Raw genomic sequence first — 17,463 nt, 5'->3', positions numbered from 1 at the left:
TTTTCCAGCCCATTTTGGGGGACTCTGCGCCCGCCCTCACCCAGCTCCCCGTGTGCCTGGGACAGCTGACAGCTGGTAGGTACCACCTGGCCCCTCCATTTAATAGCTCAGGTTACCTTATTTTGCTTTCTACCCTTTAAAACAGCCTTGTAAATAAGCAAACACTCGGTGCCAAGCACCTTCGGCACTTCGCCAGGCTGGTAAATATTTTAGTAGTGACTTGGTAACAGTTGTGTTCACTTTGATTTCCTCAGAAAGGTTCTTGGTGCTGGGGAGGGGGCCGCGGCTCTGGGAAATGATTTGCTGGTTATTTATAGTCCGGCTCTGACCATGTGGCCCTTGCTCTAACCCCGTGGATTGTGTGCTGGGGTATTTTTAACGTTAGTATGGCGTTGACGTTCTACCCTTTACAGCTAGATGGGGGGACGCTTCTACCTCTCTGAAAGTGACCCAGGGTGAAAGAGCTCCTAGGTCTCAGATTGAGAACAGATTCTAGACTCTTCCCTACCAAGAACCTGAATGATCTGGGAGACCCTAGGAGACACCAGGATTGGGGCTGACCCAGGCTGATGTGGTTTGGACTTGGTGAGAACCCTGAGGTCCTGGAAAAAGAGGGCTATGGGGAAGGAGGTACATGAAGCCGAGGCCGTGCTGGATGGGGTGGCCACCTGCGGCAGCTGGTGTAAAGCAGACTCGGGGAGCAGCCACATTGCGGATGGAATTTAGGGGAAATGCAACCAGCAGACAAGTTTCCTAGGCTTCTGGCTCTGGACCCATACCACTTGGGGAGAAAAAGTGGGAGACGGGGCCGAGGAAGACAGAGGGAGGGAAGGTGCTTCCAAGTTGGTGCCCTGGGGTCCTGTCCTTCCCGGACAAGGGCACCTGTGAAGGGCAGGTCCTCTCTGCCCTGTGCCAGGAAGCTGGTCTAGCTTGACCCGGATCCAGTAATCATGCCTTCCATAGGTCAGGCTGCCGTGTCCAGCTGGGCGTGTGCTGCTCCCAGGCCGGGCACCGGGGGAAGGGTGAGCCAGTGGGCTGGGGGGCAGGCGTCTGACCTTAACACGATGCTCAGAGCCACGGCCGTGTACTCCTTTGTTTTATGGGAAGGTTTACTGGACAGATGGGTTGGTTTTAAAGGGATTCTAAGTCATGGCACCGTGAGACCGTATCGCTGTTCCCCACACCCCAGTGCCCCACTGGCTGTGCCTGGGAGCGCCTGTGGGGTGGACATATGCAAAGTCGGAACAAGGCCTGTCCTCTCTCACCGGGCCAGTGGTGGAGAACAGACCAAGGGGAAAGCGGGCACTTCCGGCCGGGGGAGGGAGAGGCTCAGTGTTCTAGAAGACCCTTTCTTGGGTTCCCCACTGGCCGGTGGGGCGGTCCCGCCTGGGGCGTACGGGCAGAGCACTCTTCAGCTGACCAGCCCACCTGCTGCCACTCCCCAGCCGCCTGCCCTTCCCCCTTTGGCTCCTGGCGCCATGATGCGCGCCTCCCGTCTGCGCCCACGCACACCCCATTGGTGCTGAGCCGCCGTGGGCGCGAGTCAGGTGAGCGGCAGACGGAGTGGCAGACCCAGCTCACCTCCTTCCCTGCAGGACTGGTGCCAGGGCCGCGCTCTTCCCGGAAGGCTTCCAAGCTCCCCCGCACGGCATCCTGTTGAGCCTGTTCCTGGGGTGCGGGGGCAGGCCTTTTGGGGGGAGAGTGTCTGCCCTGCGCTGCCCTGGCGCCAGCTCTTCCTGGAGGCCCATGTCAGAGTTGCCGGAGGCAGGCAGCTGGGCCAGGGCAGGAGCGGGGGACGTCGGGGATGGGAGTCAACTGGGATGGAGCCACCTCCCTGTCGCCGCCACCGCGGCCCAGGCCAGAGACAACTGCAGAGCCCTGGGCAGATGTGTGTTGGTGCCCACTAGGTGGCTGTGGCTTCAGTGGCCCTCAGGGGGACTTGACCTGCAGGAGGCCCACAGAGTCCCTTGCTGTGCCCTCAGCTGTGCCCAGTACTCAGCGGTGCTCAGGGACCCACATCGCTCTTTGGCCTTGCCCACCCTGGCTCCCCAATCCCTGTTCTCAATGTCCTTGGGAACTCGGTGGGGTTCTAGGGAGGAGGCAGGAAGATAGTAGAGGCCTTCTGAGTGTCCAGAATGTTTGAGCCCAAATGGCAAGAGACCAGCCTTCCAAGCTCCTGAGCCACAAGGCAATGCTCTCTGGTCTTCCCTGGTCCACTGGCCCCTTGTGTGGGGAGAAGTGCGCCACACCTGGAACCCTCTTGTTCTTCACCTGGTATCTTGAGCAAAAAAAAAACTGTCTTTACCATTTCCGTTTGGCCTTTGGTAATAAGGATGCCCGTCACCACTCATTCCCTTCCCCATTCCCTCTAAAAGAAAAGGAAGCCCCATGTCCTCCTGAGGGGTCTAAGTGGCTCAGAGGTGCCTGGGCTGTGGCAGCTGACCCACCCCCTTCAGTGAGGTCACCAGGTGGGGGCTAACATGCAGATGTCTGCCTAGCTGGCGTGTGTGCCCAGGCATTTCAGACATTTCCGTAGACTCCCTGTGTCATCTAAGGGAGGGTGCCATGCCTCAGTTTCCCCAGGTGGCTTCTCTCAACAAGTGCTGTGAGAAATATATCTGGAGAAGCAGGAGAAGGAGCTCCCACTCCTTCCTCTAAAAGCTTCCTAGCAGGAGGGAGTAGAAAGCAACAAAGCACCTGGCCAGGAGTGGGGCAGAAAGGTGGCCTGCCTGAGGCCCGCCCCAGCCTATCAGACCCAGCAGACCCCCAGCCTCCCGCTCCCCGGTTTGCAGGCCAACACCTGAACGAAGCGCACATAGGAAGGGAGAACCACTGGCAAAGTCCTGTAGAAGGTTAGGGTCACCGGCCGCCCCGTGGGACCAGAAGCAGGCAGCTGGCCCCAGACATAGGTCTGGTGGGGAGGGGCCACACAGACGGGCAGCCGCTCTGCCCTGCTTCTCCCGGATGCCTACATGGATGAGTCCTGGTTTCGAGCTCCCTGAGAGCCAGGAATGGAGGAGATCCTATGAAAATGATGATATGTGACAATCAGTCACAGCAATTAGTGTTTTGGTTAACAGGCCTTTTTTGTTTTCTCTCACCCAGACAGAATGTCACAAATAAATCCTCTCCTGCATTTGCATATTAATTGGATCGGAGACGTCAAGCATCTTTCATTAAAGAAAATGATCTGCATATTTGGAGACATAAAATAGTTATTTTGATGGGTTTTTTTTCCTAAGATCAGGGGGTGGGGGAGGTAGGTGATGGGTGCAGTAGAAATTGAGGTAGAGTGAAGGCAAGCCAGCCCCTCTGAGTTAACCCTGTGCGGGCTGGAGTCCTGGGCCAAGCTTGGGCAGAAGATCATTAATATGTAAATCAATCCAGGAGCCCAGGGGCCCCAAGGCATCTCGGAGTGGCCCAGGAGCCCGACTTGGCCTCTGTGCAAAAGGGACCCCTATCAGAGATGTGGGCAAGGAGGTAGGGTGCCATCCTGACTATCGTCCCGGGTGCGTTTCCCAGGGGCAGGGAGTAGTGGGCAGAGGGCGTGGTTCAGTGCCCACCTGTGTCTTGGGGATCTTGGCTTTCTTTGCCCAGCTCTGTCCCCCCTACCACCTTGACCTCTGGGTCAGCTGCTCCTCTGGCCTCTTGCTTTCCTTTCCCCTTGGCTTACCTATCTGGGCCTCCTTTCTGGCATGCTTTCTGACCTCGGGCTTCCCTGTGCCTGCCATCCTTCCTGTCCCCACATGGAAAGTTTTCTGGGGGCAGCAGAAGCAAAGCCTGGAGTCATTATCACAAGCACTCACTCGAAATAACCCAGAAAGCTGCTGGGCCCATATTAGGGCATGAGTTCCCCAGGAAAGCTGAGTGAACGTAGAGTTTTTGATAGGCAAATGTGACTCCCAGAGAGTCAGCCTGGTTTCCCCCCCCCACCTTTAACTCTAGGTCCTTGTGGGCTGGGCAGGCACCAGGGACAGCCTCCTCTAGACATTTCAGAGCTCCCCTGGACTCTTGGAGGAGCGCAGCACTGAGTCCGGTCAGCAATATCAGATTTGCTCCCCAGTCTCTCTGCCCTCACTGGGCCTAAAGCCACAATCCCTTGTGTTTAGGTGATGATGATGATGATGATGATGATGGTGACAATGATGACAAGGTTGATTGCCACTACTTTTTGCACCTAGGAAATGTGCAGACACTTGGCTAAGCGTGGCACTCGTTGTCTCCCCGAATCATCACTGCTACTATCAGCCCATGCATTTGATAGATAAGGAAACTTGACCTCAGAGGGACCGGATAAGGTGCCCGTGGGTGCCATCAGGGTTCACAACCTCAGCGACAGCCGCACTCTTCACACAAGCCTGTGGGACCTCTGGGCCGTGGGGACCAGTGGGGTCTGGCTCCTGGTTTGACGGCAGCTGACTATAATTCCCACATATGAAATCAGAGGACGTGGGTTGAGACTCTGTCTCAGCACTGCTGCCTCCTCTCACCCCGCCGAGAGAGGCCGGCCCGTGTTCACAAGACTTGCAGGGGGCTGACTGCTGGGGGTTCTGTGGGCCCCTGAACCGGAGGGGTCTGTTCCAGGCCCACCTATGCTCCTGGTGTGCGGTTTTGCTTAGAACTATGAAGTGCCCACTTACCCTGTTCCCACACCCTGCTGGTCCTTGCCATGCAGGGCCCTGGGCTCTTGGGCTCCCTAGGGATTGGGCTGGCCCTGAGGGCGTGGTCAGCTCCCTGGCTGAGCTGAGAAGCCACTCACCTGTGCAACTCCCCCCACCCCACCCGAAAAGCAGGCCAGCCTCTCCTTACACCCTGCGGTGGGCCCGAGCATCCAGTGGAAGGCTATTGGGTTGGTGTTGCCTGCCCCACAGTGCTGCTTCTAGGGACCCCTTCTCCCAAGCACCCAGATTCTGAATGTTTGGTGTGTGCAGCCTTGGGCCATCACCTTGAACTTCAGGGTTCTTTCGTTTTCACAGTCTTCCTCTACTAACCATGGTGCTTGGGCAGAAACAGTGCTCCTGGGTCTGGGGGGAAGGTACAGAGGTATGGTAGAAAGAACCAGGGCTTTTCATTCAAAATGAATCAGCCTGGACACTGGCCTGGCTGTTTTTTTGAGCTGTGTACCTTGGGCAGGATTTCTCCCCTTGCAAAGAGGGGGCAGTCATTCTTCCCAAGGAGTAATCTGGCTCATCTCTGTTGAGGGCCCAGACATGGGCCTGGGATAAGACAGACACCCCACACATGCCAGCTAAGGGGGCAGGTGCTTGGGTCTACTGCCCACTCCTCAGGAGGTCGGGACTTTGGAATGGAAGTGATCATTTCCCAAAGGACCTGGCAGCTTTGCCCAGCTTGTTCCTTTTTCTCTCTGGCCATCAGCAACTTTGTCAGCATGTGTTTCCGGCAGGGCAGATGGGGGTATCTCGTGGCCCTCAAATTTGGGGTTCTTGGAGAAGGAGCATTGGGTGCCCTCCTTGAAGAGCCCGCGGACAGGCTGGGTGTTTTATGGAGTCTGGGGGAGTCCTGCAGCAGCGTATCTGTTAAATGCCAAGAAGCCAAGTTGGTTTAATATGATTGTAGCTGCTGCTTTGATAAATCAAAATAATTAAAAATAATAAATTTGATTCCTCAACCAACAGGCTGTGTGTGGGCGCAGGGCCTGGGCTGCCGAGCTAGGGCCAGGAGGTGGGAGGGGGCCGTGGGACACAGGAAGGCCTGTCTTTGTGGGATCATAAACGAGGAGGTAGACGTGAGCTTGGCAAATCAATTAGGGGAAGAGGGTCTTTCACTCCACAGAGCTGTTGGCCAGCCTGGGCTGGAGCCCCTGCTGGGGCCTGCCACTGGCTCTGTGGCCTTGGGCCAGCCTCGGTTTCCTCGTCTGTCCCCCACCGCATGGGGCAGTGGGAGGAGTCGAGCCTGATGTGAATGCCGGTCAGCCCTACATTGAGTGGGGTCCAGTGGCCCCTCTTGGTCTTCCTTTTACAACACTTTGTCACTACCGTGGCCCGGGCACCCCCTTTTGGCAGTGCCATGGCCAGGGCACTCCACCTTGGTACTCCTGGGGCACCCCGTCTTGGGCAGCACCACGGCCGGGGCACCCCTTTTGGTACTGCTGTGGGCACAGTGACTGGACATATTCATGTCAACTGAGCAGCCTTGCTGGTCCGGCAGCTCATCAGGACCTCTTCCTCCAGCTGTCGGCTGTTGTCCTAACACAGGATTGTTCTGTTTATGAGGACGTCCCCTGCTGTAGGACCTTTCTATTGATAGTTTCCTTCTGCTTCCAGAGTTGGGGCAGGAAGTACATGCCACTCCCTGCAGACCCGGGTCCCTGGTCTGGGTGCCGGCCGCTCTGACATGGGTGGGTGGGTGGGAGTCGGAGGGGGCAACTGGCCCCTTGGCTTCCACCCTGCGCCCTCTCCCCGACCCCCCTCCACATCCTCAGACTCTCTATTTGGTGTCTGATCCAGAACAGCCGGAGCAGCTGGAAATCTGAACTGAGGGGAGGGGGCAGGGGCCGGTGGGGCGGGAGGGACAGGGTGTCTGTCTCTTTAAATGCACTTTGTGTCAGTGTGATAAGGAATTTGATGGCTTTATCAGAAATACCAAAGCTTTATTTAGCAGGGTGAGGCTCACACCACTCAGCTCCACACAATCCGCTGATAAATTGCAAAAAAGAAAAAACCCAACATCTCACCAACACCCAGCACGGCGAGGGAGAGAAGGCCAGGCGGGCAGGAGGGCAGAGGAGCCAACTTGGACGTTTGGGGGGCTGTGGAGCTGCACGGGGTGGGGGGGCTGGTGGGAGCAGTGGGAATTGCAGGCGCTTTCTGGAAAGTGCTAACAGGCAGGTGTTCTTCCATTCTCCACCGGTGGCCTTTGTAGATGTTTCTGGTTTTTGGCAAAAGTGCAAGAAGTATCTTCATTCTTCCGGGGAAAGGGCTGGTGAAAGAGACCTTTCATTCTCCTTGGCCGCTTCTATCTGTTCCTCCTGTCCCTCTGCCATCCCAACCCAACTCAGTCTCTAGGTGAATCCTTCGAGCTGAGCTGGTGAAGGCAGAATGCAGGAGAGACCCTCAGGCATGGCAATTGGCAACTCTGGAAAGGGGGTCCATCCGTCCGCATGGCCGAGGAAGCAGGGGAGGGGAGGATCCCTGCCCAGGGTCAAGTCTCTGCTCAGGTCACAGGAGGAAGCTGGAGGCGCTTTGGCAGGCCTCGCCTACTGCAACATTCCAGGACTTTCCAAGCTCTCTGCCAGTTGGGTGGCTCTGGGGGAGCCCCCTATCCTGGCCACTCGAGATTTCTGTACCTTCTGGAGGGGCAGCAGAAGGACAGAACGACATTTCCACTTCGGTCTCTTCCTCCTCAAGCCTTCTCTCTACACCCTGTATGTTTCTTCTTGCCCCTTTCTCTCGGGGAGCCCCTCCCTGAGCTGGCTTTCTGGCTCAAGGACTGCCCCTGTCTTCCCCTTGCCCTCAGCTCCATGTGCACCTTTCGGTGTGAGCAGACGGAATTTAAGTCGCAGTCCCTACGACACCTCTGTGTGTGTTCTCTGAAGGTTGGGCCTACTCCGACTCCTTCCAGAAACGGAGGCAGGTACCACCTCTCTGGGTCCAGATGAGAGCCACGTGGAGAGGAGTGAGTTAGGTGCTGTGTGTAGTAAAAAGGAGGCACCTCTGTTTCTGCAGCTTCCTGGGGACTGTCCTCCGCCCAGCTAGCACCGCTCCCTCGCTGCTGAGCCCCTCACCCCTTTCTAGCGGTGTCATGGCCTGGCAGAGCTAAGGGATCAGGGTGGTCACCACAGGCCCTGCCTATCCCCGATCCATGGCTGCCGCAGCCCCTTGTCTCTACCCAGTGTCCCTCTCAGTGCCTCAAGGGGTTGGTTGAGGTGGGGACATCACTGCTCACATAGCTGTCCCCAAACATGGCTAAAGGGCCAAGGCTTCCGAGGGCCCTCCTAACTGGGTGGAGGCTGGCTGAGGCCAGAAGATCCTTCAGGAGCAGTTGTGGGGAACCCAAAGTCAGGCTGACCCAAGGCAAGGGGAGGCAGAGTTTGAGAACAGCTCTGCCCTAAGCACCCTTCACCTGGAGCCGAGGAGGGGCCGTGCCTGTGTGCTCTCTAGAGGCAGTTTCCCAGAGGTCACCTGGCCAAGGTGAGGCCAGCCAGGCCGAGTGCGCTTCAGATAGTGGAGCCCCAGGATTAGCCCACTGCCAGGAGAGGGAAAATGCTGGGCGGAGAAACAGGGGAGCTTGGAGGAGAGGGGGGAGCTGAGCTGGCCAGGGAAGGGCAGAGGGTGGAGGAAGCTGTGGAAAGGCCGCAGCGGGGAGACAGACAGGAGGAGTGAATGGAAGTGACAGGGTCAGGCCAGACCTTTGTCCTCCAGCCTGATTAGAGAGTCTGCCCTGGATTTCTGAAACTTTGGGATGTTGTCGGACAAACTGAAGCTTAATTCTGTCAGAGCGCTGGGGAGATTAGAATTGACATCCCGGGAGCACATTCCTGGCTGGGCAGAAATCCAGCCCCCGCTGGGAAAAACCTGTGAAAGCATGGCCAGCCCAGGGGCGGTGGCGGGGGTGCCCATCAGGCCCAGTGGCCACCTCAGCCCTGTGGGCTGGAGCCAGGAGCCTTTGGGAGGCCGGGCTGTGTCGCCGGAAGCCTCGGACCCAGCGGACACAATGGAAGTGCAGCAGAGCCCCTTCTGGGTCTAAACCCTGGTTGTAGGCCTCTGCCTAGTGGTGCCACCTTGGGGAGAAAGCTTAATTAAGTTGGTTGAACCTCAGTTTCCGCATCTGTAAAATGGGACAAGTCTGCCTTCTGGAGCCACTGAATTTTCCTGTCCTTTGATGTTGAAGGCGTAGCCTTGGGAAGGCTGAGAGGAGGGGGTCAGTCTTCCCTGGCTGAGCTCCCCAGTGCTGGGCGGACCCGGGGAGTGCCATTCCTGCAGGATGCTGCGGCATGCCAAACCAAGGTGCCCACCCCTGCACCCAGGAAGGCTCTTCCAGCAGCCAGTCCCATCAGCCGTGAGCAGCCCGCAGTACCTCTGTGCCCTGTGTGTCTAAGAGCTCCCAGGAAACCCCCTCAAACCAAGTGAGCCCAAGCAAGTGACGCAGGCCTGCCCTGCGGCAGTATCCATCCCATCCAGAACGGTTCCTCTCAGACCAGGAGATGGGGTCGGAGGACCGGAGTGAGGGCAGAGCACCTTAGCCCCAAACCAGGCTGTTTGTGGAAGAACAGAGTACCCCTCCTCACTTCCCTTCTGATTCTAATGACTTCTAAATATTGGTAAATATTTTGGCTAATGCAGGCTCTCATGGCAGAGAGCAAAGCCGTCTGCAGTTCAGGACCTACAAATTATTTATTAAAGATCTGAGATGCGGTGCAATTATGTGGAAAGAACCCCCAAAATTAAATAAATAACTAACAAAATAAATAAATAACAGCCACACTGGCCGCTCGCAGGCTTGGGGAGCTGCATACATGATTGCCGTCTTGATGAACTCCCCCCGGATGTAATGAGCTGATTTTCTGCTGTTAATATTGCATCTGCTGATGAAGGATTCGTTAGGATAATGGAACGAAGCTAAAATATAAATGACTCCCTGTCAAGAAGCAGCTTTTGTTTGTTGATCTCCTGACAGTTCCCGGGCCAAGGCAGGGGTTTCCGGGCGCACACGCATTCAGGATGCGGGCAGGAGGGCGGGGCGAGGGCTCGGGGGGCTGCCCCCAGGGCCCGGCGCTCCCGGTGTCCCAGGCTTTCCCTGCCAGGTGGAACCCCATCCTTTGGTGGGGGGGGCCCTTAGCCCTGTGGGTGGGGAAGTCCTCGATCCAGACCCTCCTTCCCCGCCCAGAGGGCAGCGTGTCGTGTCGCACCAGGCATCTGAGCAGAAGCGGAAGTCATCGGGGGAGCCTGGCAGAGGCTGCTGGCCAAGGCCATGTGCATTGGGCTCCACTCACCAGACGGGACGCTCGCGTGTTCGCAGGAACCGGAGCATCCGGGATACAGAATCCTGGGCTCTTAAGTGACGTAGGCTGCTGGGAGGCCCACCCCTGGAGCCACCTTCGCCTTTCCACATTGTCTTTTTTCCCCTTGGCGGTCATAAACCGCATCTCGCAGAGGCCTAGGAAGTCCCTGGGCAGGGGCGCCCGCCATTCTCGAGAATAAGGGACCGTCTGAGTTGTGACAATTGACCTTGTAACACCCAGGCTGAGCCGCCACCCAGGGGCCATCTTTCTCCTTTCTCAAGCTGCCAGGACTGCTTCTGCCACCGTTTCTTTGGCTTTCTTCTTTTACCTCATTGAGGTAAAAGGGACGTCCCCTAAAATTCACCATCGTCACTATTTTAAACCGTATGATTCAGTAGCATTAAGCACCTTCACGGTGTCGTGCAACCCTCACCAACATCCAGTTCTGGGAATTGGTCGTCACCCCAGACAGAACCCCATGCCCGTTAACGGCCACTCCCCAGTCCCCTTCGCCCTACCCCTGCCAACCACCCACCTGCCCTCTGTCCCCATGGATTTGCCGGCTCTGGATATTCCACATACTCACAATGGGACGATCCGAGCCCTCTGTGTCTGTCTTCTCTCCCTTAGCACGTTCTCGGGGCGCGGCCACACTGGGGTGTGTCTGAGGACCCCGTTCCTTTCTACGGTTGCCCGATATTCCGCAGCGTGGTTCGCCCCACCCCGTCCATCCCGTCATCCGCTGGTGCACGTTTGGGCTGCTGTTTGCCTTTGGGCTCTTGTGAGGAGAGCATCTGTGAATGTCCGTGTCCAAGTTTACTTGGGTCCATGTTCCATTCTTTTGGGCTTATACCTGCATCTCCCCGCAGCTTCTTCCAGGCGGGGACCCTGAAAGGTACGAACAGGGAACGTAGCTTGAGCACTCCCCCCGGTGTGGGACCAGAGTGTGGCGCGTTTTTTCAGCAAATCTTGGCCACAGCCGTGAGCACAGAAGGTCCGTGAGGACTGTCTTTGGTTTCCCACAGTTTTCTAGGCCTAGGACCGTATCCAGCCTGTGGTGCGTACTCAGGGGAGACTCAGGGAACCAACTGCCTTTGAGGTGGGCACTTCTGCTCCTACTTTTCATTAAAGGAGCTGAGGCCTGGAAAAGGTTAAGCAGGCTGGCCTGCCAGACCCCATGGTTATAAGTGACAGAAGCAAGATTGTAGTCCCTCCACCCTGACTCTGCTCTCGCTCCCATGTGCTGGATGTTTTTCCTTCCACATGCCTAGCACCGCACCCCATGCACACCATATGCACTCCCTGAATTTCTAAGACCACTACAGGGGACAGAGAGAGATCTAGGGTCATTTCACTTGGCAGAGGGGCTGGGCGACGCCCAGAGCAGGTGTTGTCTTTCTGTGCATCTATGTGGCAGAATGTGACTGTCTTTCCAAGGAGGCACTGCCTTACCCTCATTGAGCTCTGAGCTGGCAAGGACTGGATTGGACATTGCCGAGCACTCTTCCCAGGAAACTTTCTTGCTGATGGTCTGGCCAGAATGACTCCTCGCCTTGACCTTCGAGGCTCTCAGATGGGGAAGCACGTGCAAACCCCTCTACCGAGCTGGCTCCCTCTGAGTAGGGAGAGGATGTGCTCCACCAGGAAGACCTCAGGCAGTTCTGCCTTCAATGATCAGGCAGGGCCTCTGGGAAATGGAAAAGTGTCTTCCTCTCGTGGGGTCTCAGGAGGGATGGGGAGGCTGGCTCCTCTTCTGGAAGCCTGAGTATCAGGCAGGGGCCTCCCATCCCATCACGGGCTGATCACATCACAACCCAGCATTTCTGAGACAGGAAGAAGAGAAACGGCAAGCCAGGAATGGGGATTTTCAGGGCATCCTCCGGCAAAGGGACCAAGGCCTGGGCAGGGAACGTGTAAGGCAGAGAGGGTGAGCGAGAGGCCCTGGGGCTGGTGGGAGTCAGCTGAGTACTTTCGTGCTTTTCATTTATGTATTTATTAAACATATTTCTTGAGCCAAGACTTGACAGATCAAGGTGGGAAAACCCCTTTCTTGCCCCAAAACAACCGGACCCTCTCTCCCTGTTGACCCTGTATAGATTTTTCAGGATTCTGGCCAAATTCCAGCCCAGAGTGTTTGGAAACCAGTTCCCCACTCTCCCCACCCCCAGAACCCATCCAGAGACCTGCTCAGACTCCTGGTGCTGGGGGGCCCACCTCCTGCCTGCCTTGGGGTGTTAGGTCCCTTTCCCGAAGAGGGGACAGATGCCTGCTGGATTGTGCAGAGCCCTTGGACCCCTCTTTGTCCTGCTAACCACTGTGTAAAAGTTTCAGGTTCCTTTGACCTTTCCGTTTTGCTTGGTTACACTGCGGCTGTCCCATTGACCCACATCCCCTGGCCTGTTTGCGGGGTAACTGCTCAGCCCCTGCCTGCCTGTGGCCTTTCTCTCCCTGGCAGAACTTTCCATTCTTTCTTTTCTCCCCCTCTATTCCTCCCTGCCTCTCTCTCTCTCTCTCTCTCTCTCTCTCCCTCTTTCACTCTTTTAACATGGTTTTCCTAAAAAGTTTTTTAATCAATCAAATTTGAGGCAGAAAATAGGTTTTGTCACGCCTGGTCCCGGGGTGGTGTGGCTCTCACTCAGGCTCCTGACAGCTCCTCAATGCAGGAAGGAGGCCAAACAGAATATTTCTCGGGGAAAGTGCCCGTTTCCATGACACTGCCCCTTGTCTGTGCTGCCCCCCTCCTCAAGCTGCCGGCTGACATGGCCTCAGCTCCTGTGAAAGGGCCGTGGAGAGGGTGTGTGTGAGGATGGGGGAGGGGGCAGGGGACGCATGGGGGGGGGTAGATGGGGGCCGACAGCTGCCCCGAGCCGCCATGGCCTGAGAGGGTTGGGGAAGCAGGTAGGGGCGGCAGGGGCCGAGGAGCCTGGCCTGGGGCTGCATAATCAGCAGAGCCTCATACATATGGTGCTGGGGAGCTGTGGGGGAGACACTGCGAAGCCAAGTCCGGGATAGTCGGTGGCTCCAGCCAGAGGGGACTACAGCTGGGTGAGGCCTCCTCAGGTCCCGGCATGCTGGGCATGGCAGCTTCCTCACACTTCCCTCTGCCCCTTCCCTCCTCGCCTTGCCTGTCCCTCCGTCTCCTCACCGGAGGCAGCCCCCCTCCATAGCTCTGGCCTCCATCCAGCCCGCCTTCCACCCCAGGACTCCTTGGGCCCCGAGGAGCCTCTAGTGTCCCCCCCCCCCCACCCCGCTACCGCCCCCGCCCCAGAGCTCCCCGCTGGCCCGCAGGGGTCTCCCCTCTCCTTCCCATTTCCCTCTCCCCCTTCCCCTCTCAGATGTCCACCTTCTCCCTCTCTTCCACTCTCCTCACTTGCTTTTATAATTAATGATTAGTTTTAATTGGTTTGCTTAGGCAGCCTGACAGCAAATTAACAGAAGCCAGCCCAGGGCTGCCAGGCTCGGGGAGAGACCACCGCACTCCTGCACTGGTCGGGCGAGGGCAGGCCAGGCGGAGCCGGAGGGGGCGGGGTGCCCGTGGGCCGGCCGGCCGGGCTCTGGGAGCACCGCGCTCACAGCCAGGGCCGGGCCGCACCGGGCGCGCAGTGGCCAATGGGGAGAAGGCAATGGACTCTTGCCACACGAGGCACATAACTGGCAACTTTCTCTGGGCACTTCTGTTCTTCTCCTCCTCCTCACACCCCTCTCGTGTTCTCATTCACAGATGGTGTCGTCCACATCTGCGGAATGAGGGCCAGGTATAAAGGGAGGCCAGGGGCCTTGCCTTCAGACTGGGGTGGGGCTGGCTTGAGTGGGCTCCCCCCCGATCCTCACTCGGGCCACGGGCCAGTGGGGTTAGCGGCTTGACACCTCTGGGGCCAGGCTTCTGCTTTTTCACATGGACAGGAGGGATCCAGTCTTCCAGCTGTTGGTCTGGTTAACTCAGCTGCCTGCCTCCCTCTGGAAGCTCCAGGACCTGGTTCTGTATCTGATTTCCCGGGCACCTCGACCCAGAACGCAACCTTTCGGTCCTCAGTTTTCCGGTTGGAGTACTTAAGAGAAAGACCATCAGATGGGTGGATGGGCCAGAGGGGTAGTGGCGGACAGCTGGCCAGAGGGGCAGTGCGCGGACAGCTGGCAGAGAAGAGACGCACGGGCCATGATCCCTGAGCACGCGTTACTTTTCTTTCTCGGTCAAACCTCGAGCTTCCTGCTCTACTCTGTGTTTTCGCACACTGTGTCTTTTCCCTGGCCTTGTAGAAGCCCTTCCTGAGCCCCAGCGCTCTTCTGGTCCTCTGCGGGGCCCTGAGGGTGCCCGGCCACTAGCTCACACAGGCCAGACCAGACATCAGGGACAGTGGGGGTGCAGAGAGAGACAGGAGGAGATGCCTGGGAGCAAGGGGGGGTAGGGGGGAGGAAGAAAACAGAGAAGTTGAACTTCTCAAGCTCCCCCTGGGGTTCCAAAACGCACCCAGCCGCCCCACTGCTCCTGTCTGCCAGGCCACCTGCCCCAGGGCCTGTGAGAGGCGCCACCTCAGGTTGGGGCCCCACGGGCAGCATCCCTGCCCCTCCCCCTTCCTCCCCCCCCCCGACTCCCCCCCCACCCCGCCGGGCCAACTCCCGCAAAGTTTCCTGTGATTGTTGTGTGCGATCGGATCTGCAAGTTGCTCTCTAAGCTTCTTGTCACATTTTGACTTAATGAAGTGCAACTGCTGAGGGATTTGGGTTCAGAGCTCCGGCCTCCCTCGCTGCCTTGTTGTCAGAAAACAGGGGTGGTTGGGGACGGCAACACCGTGCTGCAAGTCGTTATCATTCCGGTCAGTCTGTTTAACACAAAATTAAACAAAGAACTAATTAGTGCCTCATGAATTAATAAATGCACAGTTGCAGGGGAGGATGGGAGGGGAGAAAAAGGTGGTGGAAGGGAGATACTGGAGTTACGGGGTTGGGGGGCTTTGGGGGTTCAAGGGAGGCTGGCCAGGGCACCCGGAGAGATCTCAGGCAGCAAGTGTGGGATGGACGCGCGGCCGGGTTCTGACAGCCAGGTCTGCCCAGAGTCTCTCAGCTGAGGCCCAGCTCTCCAGCCCCCGCCCTGCAGCCCCGCCCTGCTCGGCCTCTGTGTCCCCCAGCTCCCTTCTCTGGCCTCTTGCTCTTTCCACTCTCCTACCTCAGAGCCCCCCCTTCCTCTCTACTGCCCCCTATCTCAGTGGACCCCCGGCCTCTCACCCTCTGTGTCGGGTGGGCCTAGGAGGCACCCCTGGGGGCAGGGGGCAGCCTTCCCAACAGCCCAGCATGCCCCAGAGCCCTGTGCCTGGCAGGGTGGGTTCTGCCTGGGTAGGCCCCTCTGCCCAGGCAGCTCAGCCAAGGCCACGAAAGCTGGCAGAAGACCCAGCCCTCCTTAGGAGGACTTGTCAAGTACAATTAGCATTATCTGTCTAAATATGTCCTGGGAAAGAGAGGGCAGGCAGCAGGACTGGGTGGCATTCCGGGAGCCCTGTACAAGGTCACCTCACCTCTTGCAATCCCCCCAATCTGATTTGGGGATTACACAGCCTAAGGAAATTGGTGTTATTCCTCTTGCATCATTGATAAGCCACAAGTGAGGGAGTGGGGAGGAAAAAACGTAATAAACAGAAAAGTCTTCCCGAGTAGGGTAGGGTTCTGAGGCCTCAGGGCCGGAGGGTGGAGGTGGGAGTCGGGGCGGGGACTAAGGGCTCCTTGGGTTTTTTATCCACATCAGGAGTCTGTCTTCCCAAACTCAACTCCGGGCAGGAGGGTCTGAGCCTGGCAAGCTGGGCTGAGTTATATGTTGGCTAAAGATCCTCTTCGTTGTTGGACCATGTCCCTTTCCTTACATGGGCCCCTAACGTGGGCCCCCGGCGTGGGTGGGTTCGTCTCCTTGGTAGGACCTCAAGGTAGAAGGTACTGTCCTAGTCTGTTCCTGGGAGGTGAGGCTTCTGGGTGATGTGGCCCCTGGTCCATCTTTGCCCTCTGTCTCTCACTTCCAGTAGTGAACAGCTTGCCTTGTGGCGTTTTTATTCCCAGGGGCTGGGGAAGAGAGTGAAGGCATGGGTGCTGCTGTGCTCTGCCGTCCCAGGCCCCTCAGTTTACCACTGCACCCCGCTCCCCGGCCACCAACAGACTTCTGTCTCTGTCTCCGCAGACAGGTGTGCAGTAGGGTGTGACTGTTCCCTCTTTGGTTAGGGGTGTGTCCTGAGGGCCCTATTTCCCCTGGCATCAGCTCCCACTGCTTTCTGAACTTTTTCAAATTTTGGTTGGAATATACTTAAATGATCCAAAATCCATTTTTGACCCCCTTTGCCAGTCCTGGAATATCAGCCCCTTGGCCCGTCGTGTCAGGGAGTCCTTGGGCACACAGCAGGATGGAGGGCACGCACTAGGCAGTTGCAGGCATCCTGCCTTCAAAGACTAACCGGCCTTTTTTTCTCTCCCTCCCCAGGATGAAGTGACGCCCCTACTGTTAAAGAGGAGCCTCTAGGACCCGCTGCGAGGTAAGGCCGAGACCCTCCCCCGATATGCTGTCCTGTCTCCTGCACCGGAGAGCTGGTGCTGGAGTCACTCAGGGCCGGGTCCTGTCCTGTGGAGTACCCAAGGGGGACTGGGAAGATGGAGACAGGATCGGAGCCACACTGCCCATTTGAACCTGGCCAGAAACAATAGCCCTGTAGGAACGTGTCAGATTGGCTTGTAGGCTGGAAATGGGCCAGGGGCTCCTGGTTAGTGGACTGTGGGCATGGAATGTGTTCGAGGTGGTGTGGGGCAGAGGCCTCCCTGGTGCCTGGGTTCGGTCACCCGTCGGTGCCAGCCCCGGTTCTGCACAGCACCGTCTGCCCACTGTGGCAGCCTCTGCCGGCTACCTCTGGAAGCTCTGCTTCTAGCTCTTGGGGAGCCTCATGGACTTGAAAGCCCTAGAACTCCAGCCCTGCCTCTCTCCTTGAAGCTGCAGGTCCCCGGTGGCCTCCCCCCCTCTCCGTGAGTGGCTGGTAGGGAGGAAGCCGTAGATCCTGAGCCCAGATCTTGCTGCTGACCTGCCCTTCCCAGACCCGGGGGCTTCCCCCGTCTGGCTGGGCCTTCACAGGCTGTCTCAGTCGTCCCCCGCCCCCCCCTCGCCAGTGGCTCGAGGAACCTCGGGGGCCACCGGGCCTCGGCCCCAGGCAGCGGGGTGTCAGAGGTGACCGGTGGAACGCCAGTGTTATGTAAATAGCGGGACCCGCCCGGCGGGCGAGCTGGCTGGCTGCAGCCATCCATCATCCTGGCTTGGCGGGGCGGGGGACAGACAGGGCACCGTGCGCCTGGCTCCAAACCTGTTTGTTTTCCCTTTGTCTCCCGCATTTCGGGCCTGGCTGTGACCGGCTCCGGGTTTTGTCCTGCTGGCCCCCTCCCCCGGGAGGATGGGGGGAAGGGAGGAGATTCGTGCGGCTCCCACCGCGGCATCCCTTTCGGACTTCAAAGGCTCCCCCAGCATTGTCTGTGCCTACGGGCAG

At 57.9% G+C, this 17,463-nt stretch overlaps 1 protein-coding gene across 1 annotated transcript in view; it reads left to right on the top strand.

The window, feature by feature from the left end:
* The window catches only part of CASZ1 (castor zinc finger 1), a 146,589-nt gene that overhangs the window by 63,996 nt on the left and 65,130 nt on the right, over positions 1-17,463 (top strand). The window contains exon 3 of the mRNA XM_059138157.1: positions 16,419-16,470. The gene's annotated coding sequence lies outside the window, so the exon portion shown is untranslated. The remainder of the gene's footprint in view (positions 1-16,418; positions 16,471-17,463) is intronic.

The sequence above is a fragment of the Mustela lutreola genome, chromosome 10 (genome assembly GCF_030435805.1).
Source record: "Mustela lutreola isolate mMusLut2 chromosome 10, mMusLut2.pri, whole genome shotgun sequence".
In the NCBI taxonomy this organism is placed as follows: domain Eukaryota; kingdom Metazoa; phylum Chordata; class Mammalia; order Carnivora; family Mustelidae; genus Mustela; species Mustela lutreola.
The sequence above is the reverse complement of the archived record's forward strand: the minus strand, read 5'-3'. Positions and strand labels throughout refer to the sequence as shown.